Raw genomic sequence first — 26,740 nt, forward strand, 5'->3', positions numbered from 1 at the left:
CTCTCGGAGTACTTCCTCTCAGCAAGATTCTGGTACAAACAAATGGTTACGGTATCTCACACTTAGGTCGGGATACACAGTCAAACCTCTTTCTACTTTCCCATGGAAAATCTTCTCCCGGAACGATTCCACCTCAAGGTCACCATTTTGTACTTCCAATACTCGATTTACAAGTGTAGGTTGTGCAACTACTGAAAACAAAGTTGCAAACTCAACAGACTCGCCCAGATGCAAGTCAAACTCATTAAGAGTACCTAACATTTCTCATTCTCGAATAGCGATAGAAGCTACACCGCTAAATGGTTTTCTACTCAAAGCATTGGCCACAACATTGGCCTTCCTAGTATGATAATACAATTCAAAATTATAATCCTCTATGAATTCCATCCACCTCCTCTGTCTAAAATTTAAGTCTTTTTGTGTAAATATATATTTCAGACTCTTGTGATCAGAGAACACTTCAAATTTCTCACCATATAGATAGTGTCTCCAAATCTTCAATACAAATAACACTGCTGCTAACTCTAGGTCATGGGTGGGGTAATTTCTTTCATGTGTTTTCAACTACCGTGAGCCATAGGCTACCACTTTACCCTTTTGCATCAATACACAACCTAGACCTTCTCATGAAGCATCACAATAAACTGAATAACTCAACCCCCTCTCCGGTATAATCAATACTGGAGCAATGGTGAGTCTAACCTCAAGCTCTTGGAACAACTTTTCACAAGTCTCACTCCACACAAACTTGACTTCTCTTCTTGTCAACTTAGTCAAAGGTGAAGCTAGTCTAGAGAAATCTTTCACAAACCGACTGTAATACTCGACCAACCCCAAGAAACTACGAATCTCGAAAGCATTCTTAGGTTGTGCCCAATCTTGTACTGCCTCTATCTTGGATTAATCTACAGTCACCCCTTCCCTTGACACTACATACCCTAGAAATTTAACCTCCTCTAGCCAAAGGTCACATTTCCCAAACTTAGCATACAGCTTATGGGCTCTAAGTAACTCAAGTACTATTCATAAATGTCCCTCGTGTTCCTCCTCAGAAGGTGAATAAATCAAAATGTCCTCCACAAAGACAACCACAAAACGATCTAAGAATTCACGGAAGATCCGATTCATTAAATCCATAAATACCGTTGGAGCATTAGTTAGCCCAAAAGGCAATAAAAGAAACTCATAATGGCCATACCACATACGGAATGCCATCTTCGGGATATCCTCCTCCCTTACCCTCAACTGATGATAACCCGATCTCAGTTCTATCTTAGAGAAACAACAAGACCCATTCAACTGATCAAACAGATCATCTATACGAGGCATTGGGTACTTATTCTTAATAGTAACCCGGTTCAACTTCCTGTAATCAATACAAAGCCGTAATTCTCCATCTTTCTTTTTAGCAAAGAGAGCCGGCGCTCCCCAAATTGTAGTACTAGGGCGAATAAAACCCTTATCTAACAATTCCTGGAGTTGAATCTTCAACTCACTCAATTCAGTAGGTGCAAATCTATATGGAGCCATAGAAACCGGTGCCATGGCAGACACTAAATCAATAGAGAACTCGATCTCTCGGTGAGACGGTAAACTGATAAGATCCTTAGGAAAAACATCCGAGTATTCACAAACTACTCTCGACAATTCAACCCGAATTTCATCACACTCACTACTCAAAAAGCTAGCAAGGAGACAACTAAGTTCACTCTGCCCACGTGGATCATATACTGGTGATAATACTCTATCCACCTGATCCCCCAAGAAATAAAAGCAATCATCGCTCAAGGTACATACAGTAACCTTCTGACAGTAGCAATGTATAACAGCCCGGTATGACGATAACCAGTTCATACCCAATATGACATCAAAACTAAGCATGCCAATCAATACAAATGCAAAAGGTAATCAACGACCAGCAACCTCAATGTCACAACCCCGACATCCCTGTGTCAAGACAGTCTGACCACCAATAGGTGATTCTACACAAATAGAAGATGCTAACTGTGCCAACTCCAAACCCAAAACTGATGCAAACGCATACGAAATAAAAGAATGGGATGTACCCATATTAATCAACATATTAGCAACTGAATTGCAAAACAAAAAGGTACCTCTCACTACAGAAGGATCAGGTACAAGATCTGGCCCTACAACTGTATACATACGTCCAGTAGGCCTCTACTCAACCTGTTCACTCATTGGAGCATAAGTCTGATGCACAGACTGAGCCGAAGAGGCTCCCTGATTGGCCTTCGATGCCTGTGCTGACTGTATCGGCTGGTGACTCTGTGTCTGTCTTGAGCTAGAAGCACTAGGTGTACCACCCAATTGTGGGCAAAACCTCTTCAGGTGCCCCACCTGCCCGCACTGATAACAAGTGAGCGGTTGGCCTCTTCCCTGACTCTGGCTCTGAAAACGAGCCAAAGATGATGATGCTCGTTGTCCTCATCCTCTCTGAGGACAAGCTGGAGACTTGTGGCCTAACTGACCACACTTAAAGCAAGTAAAATCTCCCTGCCCACCTCTCTTAGAACCCGAACTCGGTATTGGAAAAGTAGACCTCGACTGAGTTTCCTAAGACTGCTAAGGGTAGAAACCCCTCCGCCTCTTACTGTCTCCATGCCTATCCCGACTCCTCTTGGAGCCCCTCATCCTTTCATCTTCTGCCTGCATAATAGTTTCAAGGTCGACTGCAGGCTGCACAAGGTGCCCATAATCTCTAGTTATGGAACCGGCAACTTTATACATTAGCCTAGTCCTTAAACCTCTTTTCAAACTCCAAACAACGGCACTCCTCAGTTGTTAGCAACTCAGGTGCAAACCTCGACAAACTAGTAAAGGTTGCCTCAAACTCAACCACTGGTGTGTTCAACTGCAACAATTTAGAAAATTGATCTCTCAATTTCTCCCTAACCATGGGAGGTAGAAATTTGTCCTGGAAAGCCTCAACAAAAGCCTCCCAAGTTCCTCCAATGCGCCCACGCGTATACTTCTACCACTGACCCGCATCCCTTTTTAATTAGAAAGATGCCAAGGTCACTTTCAACTGATCATCCTCGATGCCAAGCATCTCAAATGTCTTCACTAACTGTTCTAGCCACTCATCTGCCTTCAATGGCTTCTTAGGATCACCCAAAAACTCATCCGGATTCGACCGGAAAAACTCTCTTTTTAGAAAAATAGCGCTGTTTCAGCTACTTGGGCCTGGACTTTATTCTTAACTTGGAGAATGTCCATAGACGCCCTAAATGCTCCAGCTATTTCGCGGGCTAAGGCGCCTACAGCCTATTGATTAACCGGTTCGGCCACATTGACTTGACTAACTCCTTTTTCCTGTGCCGAAATATCATCCGGTAAAGGCACCTCATGCCTTCTAGGCCTACCACGCCTATTTCCACCACGCCCACGTCCTGACATCCTAATAAAGGTAACAACAAGTATTAGCACATTTTCAAACGTGCTAAGGCTAACTCACTTGAGTTTTAATACATTAGACAACAATAAATCACTCCACATAGACATGTAATCACATAAACACATACGAATTTCCTTCCTAGATAATGACCGTCCCACAGCGTTGCTAGAGTTCCAATTAGAAATAACAGTGATCAAGTACTCTTCTAATAGGACTTCCACAAACCCGTAGACTTAATCACCATCTTAGGAACTAAATTCCATACCCACGTTATCACATAAGCATGTTATCACATAAACATACAATACATGCTAACATCTTAATCAAGCGAGACAAACCCATTGTGGTACTAACCACTTCCCGCGTACCCAAAGTATTCAAACCCGGTACGCTCTAATACCAAGTTATAACACCCCCAAAATGATATAATAAAGATAACTCATATGCGAAATAAATATAAGAAACAACATACTTTCATATATCAGAGTTTACTGTTTAACAACCAGTTAAATGCCATGTAGGCTTACATCTTTCCAAGTCATTGCATGGTTACACAAATTGAGTCTCGCTCATTACAACTTAAGCCCTTGGCTTTACAAATAACAAATATACACACATAAGGCATAATTAAGAAGCTCTTGCTTCCCGAAAGTCTATCCACACTATTTCCATGGAGGAAACATTTCACCTGCACCTGAAAATAATGTTCCCGTATAGGGTGAGCCAACAGCCCAGTAGAGATAATCTAACACAATATATGAGGTTTAGCAAAGGTATAAATACTACGTGCATAAACAATATGGATACTAAAACATCCACAATGCCTGCATATTCGTATGCCACTAAGACCTAACCTTATTCCATTTTCCTTCAATTTATTTCCAGTTCATATATGCTACCCAATTCATGAGTTAAATTCATTATCTTTCAACAACCAAACTAAGACTACAACTTAATGGTTTTTCCAACTATGCAAAACACATATAAACACTTCAAACTTGCCATTTTACGGATATTTCGTCTGAAGGAATCGGCACCCATTTATATATAAATTTTCGGGTCTTTCACCCAGGACACTTTGGCCAACTTGATTTAAATGGAGTCCATCCCCTTTATTCTCCCAAACAACTATACATATGCAATGTATTTGTAAACATAATCACATATGGAGTACATTCCCTTTCTCCTCCCAATAAACATACATATACAATGTATTTACAACATAGTCATATTCAATGACACTAACAATGGATTAACATTAAATTGCCTAATCCTCATGCAATTTCTACAACAATCATAGTTATCCTCTGCCGATAGCCCAATACTTTTATCTCTAAACAGATATTCAATCTCAAGATAAATAGTTTATTCACAACTTCCAAAAGTGTAAGATAATACATATCTAATTTCAACATTTATGCCCATAACCTTCCAATTTCACATTTTCAATGCAAATTCTAATTATTTATACAAAATAATAATTTAATCAAAATTATGGCAAAAATCCCCCTTTCATCATATATAAACCCAAAAAGCAAAATCAACTATTTTGGCCCTATACAACCTTGTATCCAAACCTCAAACCCACTTATGTCAATTTCATCAAAACCCTTCTTTTCATTTCACACCCAAATCCTAGATTTGTCCAAACCACAACCAAATCCCATCATCTATACATAATAGCAAATAACTAAACTAAAAACCATATTAGAGTGTAGAAATTCCCTACCTCAAGTGTAGAAGACGAACAAGCAAGATCGGAATTCCAAAGATGACGAAACCAACTCTTACTTGGATCAACACGAAGCTCTTGAAGCCCTCTACCTTATTCTTAAAGACACTAGGGTCAAGAACACAATGGATTTAGATGAAACCTTAGAGAGAAGGTGGCTTCTAGGGAGAGAAGCTGATGATTTAGGGTTTGAGAGTGAAAAAGGAGATCAAAAATGCAGCAAAGCGGCGCCGCTGTGTACTGATGTACACCAAGCTTGCTCGAGCGAAGGAGTTCTCGCTCGAGCGACCAGACACAAAAAGGTCGCCTCGCTCGAGCGCAAGAAGCGTCGCTCGAGCGTAGAATGTGAAGCTTCAGGTCTGCTACCCAACGCAGACTCATGCTCGAGCACAAAAAGTCTCGCTCGAGCGAAGAAACATTTACACAGGGCTCGCTCGAGCGTAAGAAGCCTCGTTCGAGCGAAGATGCCAAAATCTGGGCAACAACCATTTGTACCAAAAGATAACCAACCTGTTCCAAACTCGCCCAACAAGTCCCAAAATTCAAATTTAAAGAAATAAAGGGAGAAAACAAGACATAGACAACAATATTCAATCACGGAACCCGAGTCCGGAACACAATAAAGATCGGGATAAAACTGGGATCGCTATAATTGCTCATAGCAACAGTGAAAGGTTGCACCCAAACACAAGCCAACTTCAAAATTTTCAATCCAAATAGATTAATCATCGGCTGCACCAGCATAAGATGACCCTCCCAGCATTAAAACAAAGCAAAATAATCTCCCTTTTGTAGCAAAGAACTACAAAAGCAGAAAATGTATGGCAACCATATGACAAGTAGTATAACCCATGCTTCAAACAAGCAACATCAATAAAAAATTAGTAAAAAAAAAAAACCTATTTAGCATATTTCCTCCGTGAGGGGAAAAATTAAGAAAATAACAATACAAGGAAAGATTTCAACAAATAGATAGATAGAAATCAATATGGTATAATTTCCGAGCTGTTTATCATTGTCTAGGTTTTCTAGGCAACCAAATAGGATATGATCATGAAGGAAAAAATAATTCTTGAATTCTTCTAGTCGGTCAAAAACTCAAAAGTTTTTGGACAACCAAATAGAATATGATTATGATGTAACACCTAAATTAAATGTCATGCAAGCCAAAATCACTACAAGTTTGTGTGATAAAGTTTTCTAAAGTATATAAATGAATCAAATTTTGGCATTTTTGCATAAAATTTACAATCTTCCATCACTTGAAGATGAATAGTAGTTGTCGCAAATGGCAATAACTATATATCCAACCATGAATAACAATAAAAATAAAATAATAATCTATCTTATTATATAAGGAAATGGGGCTTTTTAGTGAGAAGGCTTGTGAGAGCTCCAAAATATCATCCTAATTTTCTTAATTTATTTAATTTTAAACAATTAAAAAAATTTCTATTGATTAGTTTTTATTTGATAATCTCACATCGGAAAAAGAAGAAAAAAAACGAGTTGTTTTACTCATATAAATAGAATCTTATACTCTCATCCTATTTAGTGAGGAGCCTTATGAGAGTTTCAATATCTCATACTAATTTTCTTAATTTTAAACGATTATGAAAATAATTAAGAAAATCTCCATTTGGCTAACTTTTATTTAATAATCCCACATCGGAAAAAAGAAGAAAAAAAAAAGAGTTGTTTTACTCATATAAAAGGAACCTTATATTCTCATCCCACTTAATGAGGAGCCTTGTATAATATATAGATAGATAGTGAAACAAAGCCTTACGAGAGTTTTAATATCTCATACTAATTTTCTTAATTTTAAACAATTAAGAAAATTTTCATTGGCTAGCTTTTATTTGATAATCCCACATCAGGAAAAGAAGAAAAAAAATGAGTTGTTTTACACATATAAAGGGAATCTTATACTCTCATCCTATTTAGTAATAAGCCTTGTGAGAGTTTCAATATCTCATACTAATTTTCTTGATTTTCTTAATTTTAAACAATTAAAAAAAATTTCATTGGCTAGCTTTTATTTGATAATCCCACATCGAAAAAAATAAGGGAAAAAATGAGTTATTTTACTCATAAAATGAATTTTATACTTTCATCCAATTTAATATTATAGTGTTGTGCATATTTCAATTCAATATAGTTTAAATTTTAAAAGTTTTAATTAATTAATTATGACCTAACTGATTAGGCTAAATCATTTTTGATTTGATTGATTTGTTGGTTTAATTGCGATTTTATCAAAATATATTGATTAGATTTGTTTGATTCGAAATGAACTAAAGATTGATCTGATTAAAAATTGAAAAACTGAGATTGCTTGATTAGAACTAAACTTTCTGTCCAAATAATTGTTAACTTTTATTTTATAATCCCACATAGAAAAAAGAAAAAGAAAAAATGTGAGTTGTTTCACTTATATAAAGTGAATCTTAATAGTGTAGTATTGTGTATATTTCAATTCAAGACAGTTTAAACTTTAAAATTAAAATAACATTTAAAAGTTTTAATTAATTAATTTTTGTATAAGTTGATTGGTCATTTCACCTAACCGATTAGGTTGAACCATTTTGAGTTTGACCGATTCACTGGTTTAATCACGATTTCTCATATTGATTTTATTAATTTTAAACAATTAAAAAAATTTCCATTAGCTAACTTCTATTTAACCATATAAAAACAAAACTCTAATTAGTTTATGATTTATTTTATAATCTCACATCGAGAGAAGAAAAAAAAAAAAGCAAAGTTTATTTCACTATCTATCTATATATTATATAAGGAAAATGACGTTTTTATGGAGAAGTCTTCTAGGAGCTCCAAACCCTTATTCTAAAATTATTGAATTTTCTTAATTTTAAACAATTAAAAAAATTCTCGTTGGCTAGCTTCTATTTACCTTTTATTTTACAATCCCACATCAGGAAAAAAAAAAAAAGTGAATTGTTTCTTTTACATAAAATTAATCTTATGCTCCCATTTATATAATAGCAAAAGGAGATTTTTAGTGAGAAGCCCTATGATCAATATTTCACACTCATTTTTTTGATTTTCTTAATTTTAAACAATTAATAAAATTCCCTTTGGTAAGCTTCCATTTAACTTTTATTTTATAATCCCACATAGTTTTGATTTTAAAAATAATTTTGTATGAGATTTTGAAACTTTCATAATATTTAACTTTAAAACAATTACAATCTTACATCGAGAAAATAAAGAAAAAGTGAGTTGTTTCACTTATATAAAGTATTACAATCCTACATCGGAAAAAGAAAGAAAAAGTGAGCTGTTTTACTTATATAAAATGAATCTTATAAAAGGAGTTTTAAGGGAGAAGCCTTCTAGAAGGTCCAAACCTTCATTCTAAACAATTAAGAAAATCCTCATTGATTAGCTTCTATTTACCTTTTATTTTACAGTCTCAAATCGAGAAAAAAAAAAGGAAAAAAGTGAATTATTTCATTTACATAAAGTGAATCTTATGCTCCAATTTATATAAATTATTGAAATTTCTTAATTTTAAACAATTAAGAAAATCCACATTAGTTAGCTTCCATTTAACTTTTATTTTACAATCCCACATCAGGAAAAGAAGAAAAAAAATTAATTGTTTCTTTTATATAAAGTGAATCTTATGCTCTCATTTATATAAGCAAAACAAGATTTTAGTGAGAAACCCTATAATCAATACTATTTTTTTTTCCTTCTTAATTCTAAACAATTAGAAAAATCTCCATTGGTTAGTTTCCATTTAACTTTTATTTTACAATCTCATATAGATGTTTTGATTTTAAAAATAATTTTGTATGAGATTTTGAAACTCTCATAATATTTTACTTTAAAATAATTACAATTTTACATTGAGAAAAGAAATAAAAAGTGAGTTGTTTCACTTATATAAAGTGAATTTTATACTCTCATTTAATATTATATTATTGTGCATGTTTCAGTTTAAGATGGTTTAAATTTTAAAATAAAATTTAAAGGTTTTAATTAATTAATTTTAGGGCAAATTACAAACACCCCCCTCGAGATTTGGTGAAAATACAGATTCCTCCTTGAGGTTTGAGAAATTACAAATTACCTCCTGAGGGTCAAATTTTCATAACAAATTAGGAGAAATTAGAGGGGAATCTATATGAAAATAAAAACCTCATGAGGTAATTTGTTATGGAAATATAAATCTCAGGGGGCGGGATGTAATTTCTCAAACCTCAGTGGGAAATCTGTATTTTCACCAAATCTCGAGGGGTGTTTGTAATTTGCCCATAATTTTATTATAAATTGATTAGTCTTTTGACTTAATCGATTAGGCTGAATCGTTTTCAGTTTGACTGATTTACTGGTTTAATCACAATTTTAGCTGTTTTATCAAAATATATTGCTTAGATTTCTCGTCTAAATAACTGTTAACTTTTATTTTACAATCCCACATTAAGAAAATGAGGAAACAAATGAGTTGTTTTACTATAAAAACCTTATGCTCCCATTTAATATTGTAGTGTTGTTTATGTTTCAATTCAAGACAATTTAAATTTTAAAAAATTTAAAAGTTGTAATTAATGAATTTTTGTATAAATTGGTCGGTCCTTTGACCTAGCTGATAAGGTGAACCGTTTTTGGTTTGACTAATTCACTGATTTAACTGTGATTTTATCAAAATATGTTAGTTAAATTTGTTTGATTCGAAATAAATTAAAGATTGACCTAATTAAAGATTAAACGGCTAAGATTGCTTGATTCCAAATAAACTTCCCGCCCAAATAATTGTTAACTTTTAAACAATTAAGAAAATCTCCATTGGCTTACCTTCATTTAACTTTTATTTTATAATCTCACATCGAGAAAAGAAGGAAAAAAATAAATTGTTTTATCCCCATTAGCTTACTTTCATTTAACTTTTATTTTATAATCTCACATCGAGAAAAGAAAGAAAAAGTGAATTGTTTCATCCCCATTAGCTTACTTTCATTTAACTTTTATTTTATAATTTCACATCGAGAAAAGAAGAAAAAAGTGAATTATTTCACTTACATAAAGTGAATCTTATACTTCCATTTATATAAGCAAAATCAGATTTTTAGTAAGAAGTCTTATGATCAATATCTCATACTAATTTTTTTAATTTTCTTAATTTTAAACAATTACAAAAATCTTAATTGGTTAACTTCCATTTAACTTTTATTTTACAAAATATAAAAAAATTAAATATAATTATTATATTTTTATTAAATAATATATTATTTTATCCTGTGCATAGCACATGTGATATGCTAATAATAATAATAATAATAATAGCAAATTTTGCATAGGCAGCCCTTAATTATGAATGGAAAGAAAAATGATTAGATATAGAAAGAAGGGAGAAAAATATAGTAGACTTACATCTTCTCATTTGAAGCATGGAAATGCATTTATTTTATTTCCAAATTACGCTTATGGATCATTAATTAAGTTCTTTTTTCCTTTACCAAACCAAGTCAAGAATTGTCAAATTCGAGAGACAGAGAGAGAGAGAGAGCGAGAGAGAGCTATCCACAAATAGAGATTCCGGATGCAATGTTTAGTAATTACTCCTAAGCATTGGACAAAACAAAACAATACACCAACAAAATGAAAAACATAAGGGTTAGCCAACTGAATAGAAATTTGTTTCACATGACAACCAAAGAGAAAAGGGTTTTTAATTGATTTTGAATGTCATGACATAACCAAATGATAGCTAAAAAATCTGTAAGAAATCTCAACTATTTTTTTTTATTTTTTAATTTTAATTTTAATTATTATTATTATTATTATTTTTTTTTTTTGGGTGCAAATGAAACCAAATGATAGCTAAAAAACCTGTGAAAAGTGGCAACTTCACCTCCCTTGAAGAATTCCTCTATGTCAATTTTTTGATCAAAATAGCACCATGTGTTCTAGATACCTTACCTACACCATAAAATCAATGCAAATATAGAAACATTATGATATAGGAATTAATCAATACCATAAATATATGCTTCAATTCAATCAAAAGAATGAAGGCAACAAAAAAAATTATAAAACTTATTGTAAACTCACATCACAAAGAAATATGAAAACACTAAATATGAAACAAACCACTGGCGAAGCTCCAATGGCTATATGTTGTTTTTCTCACATTTTTATTTAACCCTCCATAGTGGCCCAAGGCATTGGCCCCCAATCAAATTAAAACATAATTCGTGCTAATGTAGTATAATTCTCTTTTATAATTGAAACTCAAACAAAAGTCATTTCCAAAACCCAAAAAAAAAAAAAAACAACAACGAAAAGAAAAGATTGGATTCACACCACTGATTTATTTTTCAATTCAATCAATGGAATAAAAATCAGTAAAAATAAATTTTGAAAGAAAGTATGATAACTTTTTGCAAACCCATTTCACAAAAGACACCTAATGAGGCAAAGAAAACCATTGCCAAGATTACAAGTTACAGAGTTTTTCCATAGGCACAACTCAACATCATTCAACCCAAGAGTCAAATAAAAAAAATTATGATTTGTATAACCCTAACTTTGTTACCTCTCATAGAATTTCCATTTGCGTCACCAAGGCGTACTCCATCCTCAAAGCAGTTGTCGATCTCAACTCCAGTTCGAGCAATCTAGTTAGGAAGAAGAGATTGGAGAGCAAGGACCCTTTTTAAATTCCATTTGTAAAAAAAAGGGAAAAAAAAGAAGAAGATAAGAAAAGAAGAGTTGCAAAAATTGAAAGTTCTATACTTGATTATTCTTCGCAAAACTGATCTGAGTTCAAACTCATAGCCATTCGAATTGATAATGAGTGACAGATGAGAGAAAGAAGAGATGACAGTAAACGGTGGAATTGGTACTCAGGATGAGTGGAGGTGCGCGTAAAATGGGTCTGACACTCTGAATTATTAAAAAAAAAAAGTTTAATAAATTTGATATAATCGTATTGAATTTTTTTAAAGTCTTAATTCAAATAACATGACTTTTTTTTTATCGATAATTCGTTAATTATATTATTAAAAATGATGTCGTCGTATATTTTATTTTTGTTTACTTTTATATTTTTACATCATTATATTAATTTTTAATTATATAATTATACTAAAACTATAGATTCTACTGATTTTCTCTAATTTTCATGCAAGGTCAATATAATTTACTCTAATAAATATCATAATTATATTTTTTTTTTGGCATCCCCCGTTTGTTATTTGACATTTGACTTTCATATTATAACTTATCGACTTAACTTTAAAAACAAAATTTTATTAAAGAACCTGGATTATTGATTAATTAAAATGAGCATTAAAAGCTAAAATATATTTAAAAATTGGTAAAAAAAATTGACCCAAATGACCACAAGATTCTTTTGGGAAGTAACTTATAAGTTAATTTTTTTACTTATTACGAAAAGAATGTGACCCAAATGAGCAAATAAACTGACTTCTTCTTTCTTTCTTTCTTTTTTTTTCTTTTTCTTTTTTTCTCCAAAAGGGTGTATATAACTTAACAATCCCTAACATTATGAAGAAAATATTAGTTACTATTTTAAGTCTGATTAACCACATTGCAAAATTTTATACTACATTATAAAAGAAACAATCTAATTGGTGTAACACAAAATGAAATTATCTAATGCAAGTTTTAATATTAAAATTATACTCATTTGATAATTGTTCAAAATATTTCTATAAATATTTGGAGAAATTATAGAAAAATTTCAAAGATTTTTTGGCTAACGAGTAAACTTTCCAAATCTATCATCTGTCGACTTCAAAATCAAGTACCTAATGCCAGTTTAATCGGAGTAGGACGAGGGGCAAACCTCGGATGTGTGCACATACTCCACAACACACACCGTTTAAGTAATCAAGTACCTAATGCCAGTTTAACCGGAGTAGGACGAGAGGCAAATCTCGGGTGTGTGCACATACTCCACAATACACACACCATTTAAGTACGGAGTGCAGCTATCAGGATTCGACCCCATACCTAAGCCTTGGATACGATTCGTCCAGTACTTAGAGGCCGTCCTAGAACCACTGCACCAAACCCCTGTGAGTTGACCCTGAGGAGTGTAGAACCTGGGACCTCAGAACTTATGTCCCAAAACCTTACCAAAGTGCTACAACCCTTTAGGTTGCATTTCTAAAGTTTGACTCTTGTAATAAAATAAATCCCTTAGTCTTTAATTTGTTAACTTAAACTCTAAATTTTTTATTTATTTTTAATCTAAATCAACTGAAAGTCAAACATAAATACATTTGCTAATAGCTAATGAAAATTGTTGTTACTTGTATAATCCTATTTAAAATAGGCTCATAAAAATAATTTATTTCAAAATTAAAAAAATAAAAAAATGTATTCTGAACCTGAAATCAAATCATTATTTGTGTTAATCAAATTTATCAAAAATATGAATTTTACTTGTATCAAAATATTTTTTCTGAAAAAAATAAAAACTGTTATCCAAAAGACAACCTAAGAGGGGGGTGAATTAGGTTTTTACAATTAAAATTAATAATATCCTAATAGAAAATTATGATTAGCGCAATAGATAAATATAACTAATGAAATAAAAATAATTAAAACAAGTGTCTTAGCAACTATGTCAGTTAATGGTTTTAGCACAGTAAAAATGTGAAATATAAATATGGCAATTTAAAATAAAATAAAGAGATAAGAGAGAGAGAGACAAATAAATTTATAGTGGTTTGGTTTCAACTCGGCCTACGTCCACTCCTCAAGCTTCACTTGAGATTTTTCACTATACTCTAACTTCACAGGGTGCTAGCAACCTTTTCACAGATGGAGCAATCCTCCATAGATTTTACACAGACTTTCTAAATCAAGAACACTAAGTGTACTACACTCTTACAAGGTTGAAAAGAAAGTGTTTTTGCTTTCACAGAAAGGTACAAGAATTATCTCTCAAAGATAAATATAAAAATGAGACTCTGATTTTTTTGTAATCCTTACACAGGAAAGATGGGCTTAAAGTTATACGACTTAATGTATAATTTCTGAAAGAGGATGCAAACAAAAATTGAAAAACACTTCTCAGAGAATATATGTGAGTAATTATAGATTAAAGAATATTTTCTGATTTTTGTTTTTTTTTTTTTGTAATTTGTTTACATTAGAGGCTTTGGTATATATAATGAAACTTATAGCCGTTGTATTCATTTGAATTTATAGCCGTTTATAGTCGTTATATTCATTTGAATTTTTAGCCGTTTATAGCCGTTGTACTCCATCATTATTAATTTGAATATCTTCCACTCCATCATTACTAATTTGACTATCTTCCACTTGAACTTTTTAGCCTGCTGCTGGGCTGGGCTGGGCTGGGCTGTTTGAACCTTTTGGCCTGCTGTTGTGCTGGGCTATTTGAATCTTTGTTTTAGACTATTTGAACTTATAATTTAATCAAATATTAAATACTGTTTAAACCTTTATTTTGGGTTGTTTGAACCTCTGGTTTGGGCAGTATTTTTGTGTTGAAATGAACTATTGATTTAAGCAAATATTAAATACATTCAAACAATATTTAAGATAAAAGTTTAGGTGAGAAATAATGGGACAAAATAAATTTTGATTCTATTTTTCTCTTTCAAACATAATTAAATAAATCATCAAAATAAATTTTGGATTCTATTTTTCTTTTTCAAATAAAACATCAAAATAAATTTTGATTCTATTTTTCTCTTCCAAATAAATTAAAAAAATAATTAAATAAATCATCAAAATAAATAAGTGTAACAATCTCTTCTTTTTTGATGATGGCACACAATGATGTTTTGATTTGATTTGAGAGTAAGAAAAGCTCCCCCTCAAGTCATGCTCCCTAAATTTATTTTTAAATACATAAGTTAGCACATGTGTAATAAATAAGCTTTAATTAGAGACATGATATGAGACTAAGATATCAAACTATAAATACATAATCATCAGATTAGTTTTCAAATAATACCATAATTTGAAAATTATATCATAATACATAACATCATAACAAAATAATACCATAATACATAACATTATATAATTGCTCCCCCAATGACATTATCAAAAAAGAAATCATGGTCAGAATCTAGAGAAGGATGAGGAAAATGATAGTGATAAATGGCATCTATACAATTCAAAACATATATATTACATAGCTATACAATATATATATATGTATATATATATATGCATATACATACAACTCTCCTGTGTCTCTCTCTTTTTGTGCAAAACGTGGTTGCCACACGGCCTGGCTTTTGCTTCATTGGCCGACAAAAGCAACTCTCCTCGATTTTCGCTTACCTCGGCTATCTCTCCGTCATTGTCTTCTTCTCTTCAGCCTTCTTCTTAATCACACTCGTCTGCTTCTTCTTCTTCACATCACTCTCTTCTATTTCTTCTTCATCACTCGTTTCAGTCTTCTTCTTCCTCGAGAGACAGAATAGAGAGACTGAGCATAGCAGAAAGGCTACCAAAAATGACCCTCCTTTCGATTACATCTTTATCTCCTACTACATAGCCTCGTCCCGTCCCCTTACTCTTTTTCTAAACTTAAATGATCCTGTAAGCGTTGCTGGGCTGAGTGCCCGGCTCCTACTCTTCGCAACCTTCCTATCATGTCGATTGAGCAAATAATGGCAACTCAATCAAACATTGAAGCCAATCATTTCACACTGGCGTCCTGTATGGAGACGGTGACTGCAGTCACAAAATTGGCTCACCGATTGCAAAACAAGACGAGTGAACTCCATCAGGTCAACGCCCAACTCTCTCTGCTCCAGCACATGTACAAGGATGCGCGAGCAGAAATAGGCGCACTGAAGGCCTAAAATAAAGAGCTTAAACAAAAGACCACCTCCATGGCCCGATTTAAAGCAATGTCGTTCTTGGCCTTTGATAGTCAGCGGGGAGTTGTCATTCTCGACGAAAGCACGGGGGCAAAGGTGTCAAGGGTCGCCCAAGGTGATAAAAAGAAGAAGAAAACGATGGAAGAGGCGAGTAAGTAAGATCGGCGTATGGCCGTAAAAAAAATGAAGGTTTTTTTTCGGGGGGGGATTTTTTTTTTATGTAAGTATGTTTATTTTGATCAGCGTATGGCCGTAAAAAAAATGAAGGGCGTTTTTTTTTTTGTAAATATTTGTATTTTGATTTGTGTTTGTTTTTATGTTTAAGTACTGAAAAATGAAATTAAAAAGTTAAAAAAAAGAAAAAGAAAATTAAGCCCAAATAAAAAATAATAATGAGAAAAAATTAAAAATAAAAGAAATTAAGCCAAATAGCAAAATAAAAAAAAATAAAATAATACCAGCAGAAATTAAACTTAATGGAACGTTGGTGTTGCTAGAATGGTAATGAAAAAAAATACCATGAGGGTTTAAAAAAAATCAATGTATGCAAAGTTAATTTTACCTCAAGATGCAAAACCCAAAGAAAAATTACACAATTGAGAATAGCAAACTGTTAAGGAGAATAAATGTATGAAGAATTTGAGAGCATGCAACTGATATAAATGTTTCCATATCAATGTAACAATACACATATATCATTTTTGCTTAAATTGATGGCACTAGTATTATCACAATGTAGCATCAAGTTTAGATAAATGCCATGGGTGCAATAAGGAGAAGTTCCAAAGGTCAAGAATGAGACACACATGCTGTTGTAGCAAGATAATATGGCAACAATGAATCAATGAGCTTATCCATTATGAAGAATTCATGTTATTTCAATCTATTTTCAGGCAAGAGCTAAGGAGATACCAAATTGTTAAAAGTACATATGTGAAGCAGTTGAGCATGATCTAACAATCGATTTGAGCATGATCTAACAATCAATTTCTAGCAAGAGCATACAGATTTTATACAAGATAATTAAAAAACAAATATGTGAGGTGCAAGCTCATAAGTGTGATATCCAAAATAGAATAGAATCTGAGGGGATTTTTTTTTTTTTTTAAATAATCTAGTTTAAATTCTTCCGTTTGTTTCATTTGGCAAAATCAATAGGAGATATGATAAATGAAAGCTCATAACTGAAATGTTCTCCTTAATAATATTAAATAGGATGCCAAATATTACCAATAAGGATGCCAAAATGATACCAACATGCAATCTACCAAGGATATCAATATGCAATCTAGAAGAATTAACAATCATAGCTCAAGCATTATGTAGAATACCAAATATTGCTCATAATAGGTTAAACTCAATATAATCTCATGGTGCTAATGTAATTCCAAAAAATGAAGCATGTTCAAGGTATAGCAATCCATACACCAAGAAAAATCATGAATTTCAATATATAGCACACATTTAAGCATAGGCATGATTATTAGGCAAGAGTATCATCAAAGAGTATACATTGCAAATCATATGAAGCATAATCAATCTTTTTCATATCAAAGTAATAACAATATTAGCTCAAAGGATATAAGATAGAATTTTTACCTCAAAAGCTTAAGAGAGTGTAGGAGGCATACCTTTGGTTCATGAGTTAGAAGCTTTTCAATCTTCAATTTTCTTTCATGAGGAGTTCATCTCAAAATGGTTTAACAAGTATGTCAGCAAAATGATTTCTCTCCTTAAGTTGGTGTTACCCTTTTCTAATATGATTTTGTGTAAATATAGCATTCATAGAACAATCACTAATACTCAATAAAAATACAGCACAAATCACTTCTTATCTCAAACTCAAAAGGTGAAAAATAATTCAATGATCAAACAAGAGTTTGGAATGCTATTTGTCAGAATTTTCAAGTTGTAGCACATAGCATAATATGCATAAGAAAATAATGTTATGCTCTTTGTTTTATTAAGAAATGATGCAACAATCTCATTTAATCACATAACATTATCAAGAGGCATTTTCATCAATTCAATCCACATCCTCAAGTGTGATAAAACATTTTACTTAATGTGGAACACAACATGAATGTTATAAACAATTAATTTAACAATTTATTAATCAAAAGCATTTCATGAGATGTATGCTAATATAATCCATATTAAAAAGATATTCAATATGATAGATGCAATGTCTTTACAAACGTATGATACTTCTTTTCATTTAGACATTGTTGATGGATCATAATCAAGGAATTTCACAACTCATTCAAATATTCCAATGTAAAGCATATAAGCATGAAATTTTCATATTGAGCATATTGTTGAGATCACAAATGTAGAATTCAAAATATAGATAGTATACATCTCAAAAACATGCTATGACATCAAAATTGATTCTACAAAGATATGACTCAAAAAGGAATTAACATATTAGTATGAAGTTATATATAAAATGTGAAAAGTATGTTCACAAAAAAATTTATCACTTCTTATCTCTTTTTCATAGCAATGGATGACATGATATAAAATGTTAATGAATACATGAATCATTCATATTCTAATAGGCATTCATCAAAATAATATAATTCTCATTTTTGAGTTCAATGAATGTTTGAAAGAAACTAGCAAAATATGACTTAGCAAACTTAGTACAATTAAGTTGTAACGCCCTCAAAATAATAACAACAAACCCATCAGATAAGACATGAATTTACATTTAAACTAACCGCATTCCTTTCATTCATTAGAATTCCAAGACATAGGTATTACATGTTTAACCTCATAACAAAATGCCCTACGGGCTTACAGCTTTCCAAGTTAACACTTGGTTACAACAAAGAGTTCTAACTCGTTTACACATTAAGCCCTTGGCTTGAAATTACATGTAATACATCAAAGTAAAACGACAAAACTATGCCCGCCACAAGCCTCCCAGCTATGTCCTTGGAGGTGGCATGCTTCCTGTACCTGAAAATGATATTCCCATATAGGGTGAGCCACAGCCCAGTAGAAATACACTAAACCAACCATGGATAATGACTAAAACATTAGCAATTGATAATTGGTCAACACTGATACAATCACATAAATTACATATTTATGTCAACGACTTACAAGTCCCAATTACTTTTCATTTTCCCTTTTTCAACAGATAAGCTTGCTAGCTCTACCATCATTTCTACAGATATGTATAAAAACTATATCTCACATTCAGATAAGCATAAAAGCTATATCCACATTCTCAACAGATATGTATATCAACAATATCCACAGATAAGCATACAAGCTGTATCCACACTCTACAACAGATATGTATATCAACAATATCCACAGATAAGCATACAAGCTGTATCCACACTTCACAAAGATAAGCATATGAGCTCTATCTTCACTTCTCTAGACAAGCATATGAGCTCTGTCTACGGAGTTCATCCCCTATCTCCTCCCAAAACCTATCCGGTTTAGAGGTACATCCCCTATCTTCCCCTAAACCGCGGAGTACATCCCCTATCTCCTCCTCTACACATAACGTATATAAACACATTGGTTCTATATACAATCACACAATACACACAATTAATGTATTCTATCAACCGTCAAGTTCCATGACACATTCCATTGATTAGTTTCCGTTTACCTAATCATCATGCATTGTCTACAACAATCTCGACTATCCTCCACCGATAGCCCAAAGCAGTTATTTCTAAAACAGAAAATAAATGCACAAATGGATATTCAATCAACATTTCATTTCCTCATTTCTCACCAATTAATTATCCCAATTAATTAAACAATGTAATTAGGCCATTTTCCATAATTACCATTTCAACCCTTAGGTCCCATTTTCATCAATGATTCAACAATCATTCCATTTTTCTATGCCAAACATGCATCTAGGTTTATTATGAATAAAACCCCAACTCTTGTAAAATTACACAAAAGTCCCAACCTTTCACAAAATTACCAAACCAAGCCCAACATCTCAAAATACCAAAATTTAAAGACAAAACCCATAGAGAGGAGTAGGATATCCCTACCTCAAACTCGGAGTCCCAAAGGAGAAGACGACAAAACCCAACGTGCTCCAAAACCCGAGATTTTCAGATTAAAATGAAGCCCTCGACGATCAACAACCTTTTTGTAAAGGCCAAAGGTGAGTAAATCACTCCTACTAGATCAAAACCTAGAGAGAAGGTAGAGTCTAGAGTGAGAGGCTCAACAATGGTGATTTTGGAAAAGTAAGAGAGAGAAGAGAAAGTGAAAAAGTGATTTGAAAAGTCACAATTTCGGGATTTAAACCCAGTCTTCCGCTCGAGCGTAAAACACCCCGCTCGAGCGGCCACTCACAGACTTCCGCTCGAGCGGCCAACCTCCCGCTCGAGCGCAGAATGCACTCGCCCAGCACTTTTGCAGAACCAGGACTCCGCTCGAGCTCCCAACCCTACGCTCGAGCTCACAACACTGCACAACAAGATACTGGATGGACGTAATCTACGCTCGAGCGCCAACACCTCCGCTCGAGCGTACAGGCCAAAAATCTGGGCAACTAGTTTTGGTTTCTAAACTCAACCAACCTGAAACAAACCCGCTCAACACATCCTATAACTCAAATACAACGTAAGAAAGGATGTAAACAAGATAATAAACAACTACCAACATCCACGGACACATGTCCGGATCACTATACAACAAGGGTAAATCCGGGATCGCTATAACCTCCCCCCCTTAAAGAATTTCGTCCCCGAAATTAAACACAAGTTTTCAAAAACAAGTTTTCCTCCATTTTAAACAATGTTACATTTTAACATTCAACAATTCGACCCATTACCGGTCATCCCATCCCTTTAACAAGAGACATATCACAATATGTAAACAACATATGTATTATTAACATGCACCAACATTATGCACTAACTTTCCAATGTCAACAATATATTCAACATATATAGCGTTACATCCAACTACCATATGAGGCAAGTTCCAAAACATGCTTCCAATAATCAAAACATTCTCAATGTTTTACAACTTAAGACATATATAAAAGCTCTTAAGTTCAACATAATGTAAAATTTAAATACAAGATCACACATCAACAAACAAGTCCGGATATTTCTCACGGACTTCCAACTCACGTTCCCAAGTGGCTTCCTCCACTCCGTGATGTTTCCACAAGACTTTCACCAAAGGAATGGTCTTACCACGTAGGACCTGATCCCGCCTATCCAAGACCCGAACCGGTCTCTCCTCATACGACGCATCCTCATCTACCTCTAAATCGCTCCAATCCAGCACATGTGATGGATCTGGCTCATACTTCCGAAGCATACTCACATGAAACACGTCATGCACTCCGGACAACTGCGGTGGTAAGGCTAATCGATAAGCAACCTCACCAATCCTCTCAAGGATCTCAAAAGGACCAATAAACCGAGGGGATAACTTCCCACTCTTCCCAAACCTCATCAGACCTCGCCTAGGTGATATCTTCAGAAAGACATGATCACCTACCTCAAACGCCAAAGGCCTCCTCCTACGGTCGGCATAACTCTTTTGTCGACTCTGGGCTGTAACAAGCCTCCTACGGATAAGTTCAACTTTCTCCGTCGTCTCCCTAACCAACTCCGGACCCAACAAAGGTGCATCACCCACCTCGGCCCAACAAACTGGAGACCTACACGGTCGACCATACAAGGCCTCAAACGGTGCCATACCGATGCTAGACTGAAAACTGTTGTTGTAGGCAAACTCTACCAATGGCAAGTGCCTCTCCCACGTCCCACTGAAATCCAGGACACAACCCCGAAGCATATCCTCGAGGATCTGAATAGTACGCTCGGACTGCCCATCAGTCTGAGGATGATAGGCCGTACTAAAGGTCAACTTAGTGCCCAAGGCACTCTGCAAACTCTGCCACAACCTGGCAGTAAAACGAGGATCTCTATCTGAGACGATCGTCACTGGGACCCCGTGCAATCTCACTACGTCCCGAATATACAAGTCGGCAAGATGATCTACCGAATCTCTCACGCGCATAGGAATAAAGTGCGCCGACTTAGTCAACCGGTCTACAACCACCCAAATAGCATCACTACCCCGCTGAGTCCTCGGAAGACCTACAACGAAGTCCATAGTGACATGCTCCCACTTCCACTCGGCAATAGGCAAGGGTTGCAACAAACCCGCTGGCCTCTGATGCTCGGCCTTCACTTGCTGGCAAGTAAGGCACTTCGATACGAAAACAGCCACATCTCTCTTCATACCCCGCCACCAAAATTGGCGACCCAAATCCTGATACATCTTAGTACCTCCCGGATGCACCGCAAGGCGCGAATGATGAAACTCTCGGAGTACTTCCTCTCGGCAAGACTCCGGTACAAACAAACGGTCTCGGTATCTCACACTCAGGTCGGGATACACCGTCAAACCCTTCTCAACTTTCCCACTGGAGATCTTCTCTCGGAGGGATTCTACCTCAAGGTCACCTCTCTGTGCCTCTAACACTCTAGTCACAAGTGTAGGCTGCGCAACAACAGAAAACAAGGCCGCAGCCTTAACAGATTCGCCCAGTAGCAAATCAAACTCGCCAAGTGCTCCCAACATCACCCATTCCCGGATGGCTATACTAGCAACATCACTAATGGTCTTCCTACTAAGGGCATCGGCCACAACATTGGCCTTTCCCGGATGATAATGTAACTCAAAATCATAGTCTTCGATGAACTCCATCCATCTCCTCTGCCTCAAATTCAAGTCTCTCTGGGTAAACAGATACTTCAAACTCTTGTGGTCCGAGAACACCTCGAACTTCTCACCATAAAGGTAGTGCCTCCAAATTTTCAAGGCAAAGATCACTGCTGCTAACTCTAGGTCGTGCGTGGGGTAATTCTTCTCGTGTATTTTCAACTGACGTGAGCCATAAGCTACCACTTTCCCCTCTTGCATCAACACACAACCCAAACCCTCTCGTGAGGCATCACAATAAACCGCATAACCCAACCCTCTCTCCGGAATAATCAATACCGGAGCGGTGGTCAATCTAACTTTCAACTCTTGGAACGACTTTTCACAAGCCTCACTCCACACAAACTTGACTCCCTTCCGAGTCAGTCTAGTCAACGGTGACGCTAACCTGGAGAAATCTTTCACAAACCGACGGTAATACCCAGCTAATCCCAGAAAACTGCGGATCTCAAACACACTCTTAGGCTGTGCCCAATCTTGCACTGCCTCAACCTTGGATGTATCAACAGACACCCCTTCCCCGGATACCACGTGGCCTAAGAATTTGACTTCCCTCAGCCAGAACTCACACTTCCCAAACTTGGCATACAGCCTATGAACTCTAAGTAACTCAAGCACCACTCTCAAGTGTGCCTCGTGCTCCTCCTCAGAAGACGAATAGATAAGGATGTCGTCCACGAAGACAACCACAAATCGGTCTAAGAACTCCCGGAAAATCCGGTTCATCAAGTCCATAAAGACTGCCGGTGCATTGGTAAGTCCAAATGGCATCACCAAAAACTCATAATGGCCATACCGCGTACGGAATGCCGTCTTAGGAATATCTTCCTCCCTGACCCTCAACTGATGGTAACCCGATCTCAAGTCTATCTTAGAGAAACAACGGGAACCCTTCAACTGGTCAAACAAATCATCTATACGGGGCATAGGATACTTATTCTTAACCGTAGCCCGATTCAACTTCCGGTAGTCTATACACAATCTCAAGGCACCATCTTTCTTTTTAACAAAGAGGGCCGGTGCTCCCCACGGTGAAACACTAGGGCGAACAAAGCCCTTATCTAGTAATTCCTGGAGCTGAACTTTCAACTCAACCAACTCTGCTGGAGCAAAATGGTAAGGTGCCATAGAAATCGGCGCCGTACCAGGCACTAAATCAATAGAGAACTCTATCTCTCGGTGAGGTGGCAAACTAACAAGATCTTCGGAAAAAACATCCGAATACTCACAAACCACCCTCGGCAACACAATCAGTGTCTCATCACACTTACTACTCTCAAAGCTAGCAAGTAGACCACTAAGCTCACTTCGCCCTCGCGAATCATACCCCGGTGGCAAAACACTACCAACCCGGTCTCCCAAGAAATGGAACCACTCCCCGCTCAAGGTACACAATGTAACCCTCTGGCGGTAACAATCAATAACAGCCCGGTATGACGATAACCAGTCCATACCCAAAATAACATCAAAACCCTTCATGGGCATGACAACAAACGGAAAAGGAAGCCTATAGTCGGCGACCTCTATATCACATCCTCTAACACCCTGTTTCAGAATCAACTCACCACCCAAAGGCGATACCACACAAATAGGAGATGCTAACTGTGCTAACTCCAATTCCAAAACAGATGCAAATGCAGCAGATATAAAAGAATGAGATGCACCCGTGTCTATCAACACATTAGCAACTGAGTTGCAAAACAGAAAAGTACCTCTCACTACTGATGGAGCCGGTACTAAATCCTGCGCGGTAACAGCATACACGCGCCCCGTAGACCCCTGGTCTACCTGCTCACCTCTCGGAGCAAAAGACTGCTGCACAGACTGGGATGACGAAGCTCCCGGATTGGCCCTCGAGGCCTGCACAGACTGAGCTGGCTGAAAACCCTGCGTCTGCCTAGAACCAGACGCTCCCGAAGTGGCACTCAACTGTGGGCAAAACCTCTTCATGTGCCCAGGTTGTCCACACTGATAACAAGTCAAGAGCTGCCCCCTGCCCAAACTCTGACTCTGCGATCTAGCTGAAGAAGAAGCAGCTTTCTGACCCCCACCCTTCTGCGGGCAAACAGAAACCTTGTGACCCAGCTGGCCACACTTGTAACAAGTGAATTCCCCCTGACTGCCTCTCCCGGAGCCTGCACTCGGCACTGGAAAGGTCGATCTAGAGACTGCACCCTGAGACTGCTGAGGGTTATAACCCTTCTGTCTCCTGCCATCACTCTGACTATCCTGGCTCCTCTTGGAGCCTCTCTGACCCTCATCCTCCTCCTGCATCATAAGCTCCATATGAGCTGCAGCGTCCACTAGGTGTCTATACTCTCGAATATAAGACCCACCAATTCTCAACTTGAGGCCCCGCCTCAACTTCCGCTCAAACTCATAGCAACGGCGTTCCTCAGACGCCACCAGTTCAGGTGCAAACCTAGACAGACTGGTAAAAGTAGCCTCAAACTCGGCCACTGACAAGCCCTGCTGATTAAGCCGGCTAAACTGATCCCTCAGCTTCTCCCTAGCCGCTGCTGATAAAAACCTCTCCTGAAAAGCATTCACAAACGCCTCCCAAGTACCACCAACACGAGCTTTCTCGTATTTCCACCATTGACCCGCATCTCCCTTCAGTTGGAAGGATGCTAAGGTCACTTTCAGTGCTCCGTCCTCGATGCCAAGCATCTCAAACGTCTTCGTTGTCTGTTCGAGCCATTCATCTGCCTTAAGCGGCTCTTTAGGATCCCCGATAAACTCGTCCGGATTACACCGAAAGAACTCCCTCTTCAAGAAGGAAGGCCCTGTCTCAGCTGCCTGATTCCCAGCTCTAAGAATACCCAGAGCTCCCGCTATCTCTCTGGCCAAGGCACCCATAGCCTGCTGACCTACTGGCTCGGCCACATTGGCCTGCCCAACTCCCTCCTGCACTGCCGGAATCTCACCCTGTAACGGTACTTCCTGCCTCGCAGGTCTACCACGCCTAGCACCTCTTCCTCGTCCTGACATCCTAATAAAGGCAACACAGAACGTTAGCACATTCATAAATGTGCCGAAACTAAACACTCACGTCCTAATGCATGGACAAGTGTAATTCACTCCACATAAGCACATAAACACATAAGCACTTACGAATTTCATTTCCGGATAATAATAGTCCCGAGGCGTTACTAGAGTTCCGGTTAGAAACAGCATTGATCAAGTGCTTTTCCAACAAGACTCCCAGAAACTCAAGGATCCAATCAACATCCCAGAAATTAAATCCCATACCCACATAGTCACATAAGTATGTTATCAAATAAGCACATAGCATATGGTACTACATCTAAGTCTCTATCAAGCGAGACAAACCCATTGTGATACTAATCACTTCCCACGTACCCAAAGTATTCGAACCCGGTACGCTCTGATACCAAGTTGTAACGCCCTCAAAATAATAACAACAAACCCATCAGATAAGACATGAATTTACATTTAAACTAACCGCATTCCTTTCATTCATTAGAATTCCAAGACATAGGTATTACATGTTTAACCTCATAACAAAATGCCCTACGGGCTTACAGCTTTCCAAGTTAACACTTGGTTACAACAAAGAGTTCTAACTCGTTTACACATTAAGCCCTTGGCTTGAAATTACATGTAATACATCAAAGTAAAACGACAAAACTATGCCCGCCACAAGCCTCCCAGCTATGTCCTTGGAGGTGGCATGCTTCCTGTACCTGAAAATGATATTCCCATATAGGGTGAGCCACAGCCCAGTAGAAATACACTAAACCAACCATGGATAATGACTAAAACATTAGCAATTGATAATTGGTCAACACTGATACAATCACATAAATTACATATTTATGTCAACGACTTACAAGTCCCAATTACTTTTCATTTTCCCTTTTTCAACAGATAAGCTTGCTAGCTCTACCATCATTTCTACAGATATGTATAAAAACTATATCTCACATTCAGATAAGCATAAAAGCTATATCCACATTC

Source organism: Camellia sinensis, chromosome 5, assembly GCF_055761805.1.
Source record: "Camellia sinensis isolate YWXY chromosome 5, ASM5576180v1, whole genome shotgun sequence".
In the NCBI taxonomy this organism is placed as follows: Eukaryota; Viridiplantae; Streptophyta; class Magnoliopsida; order Ericales; family Theaceae; genus Camellia; species Camellia sinensis.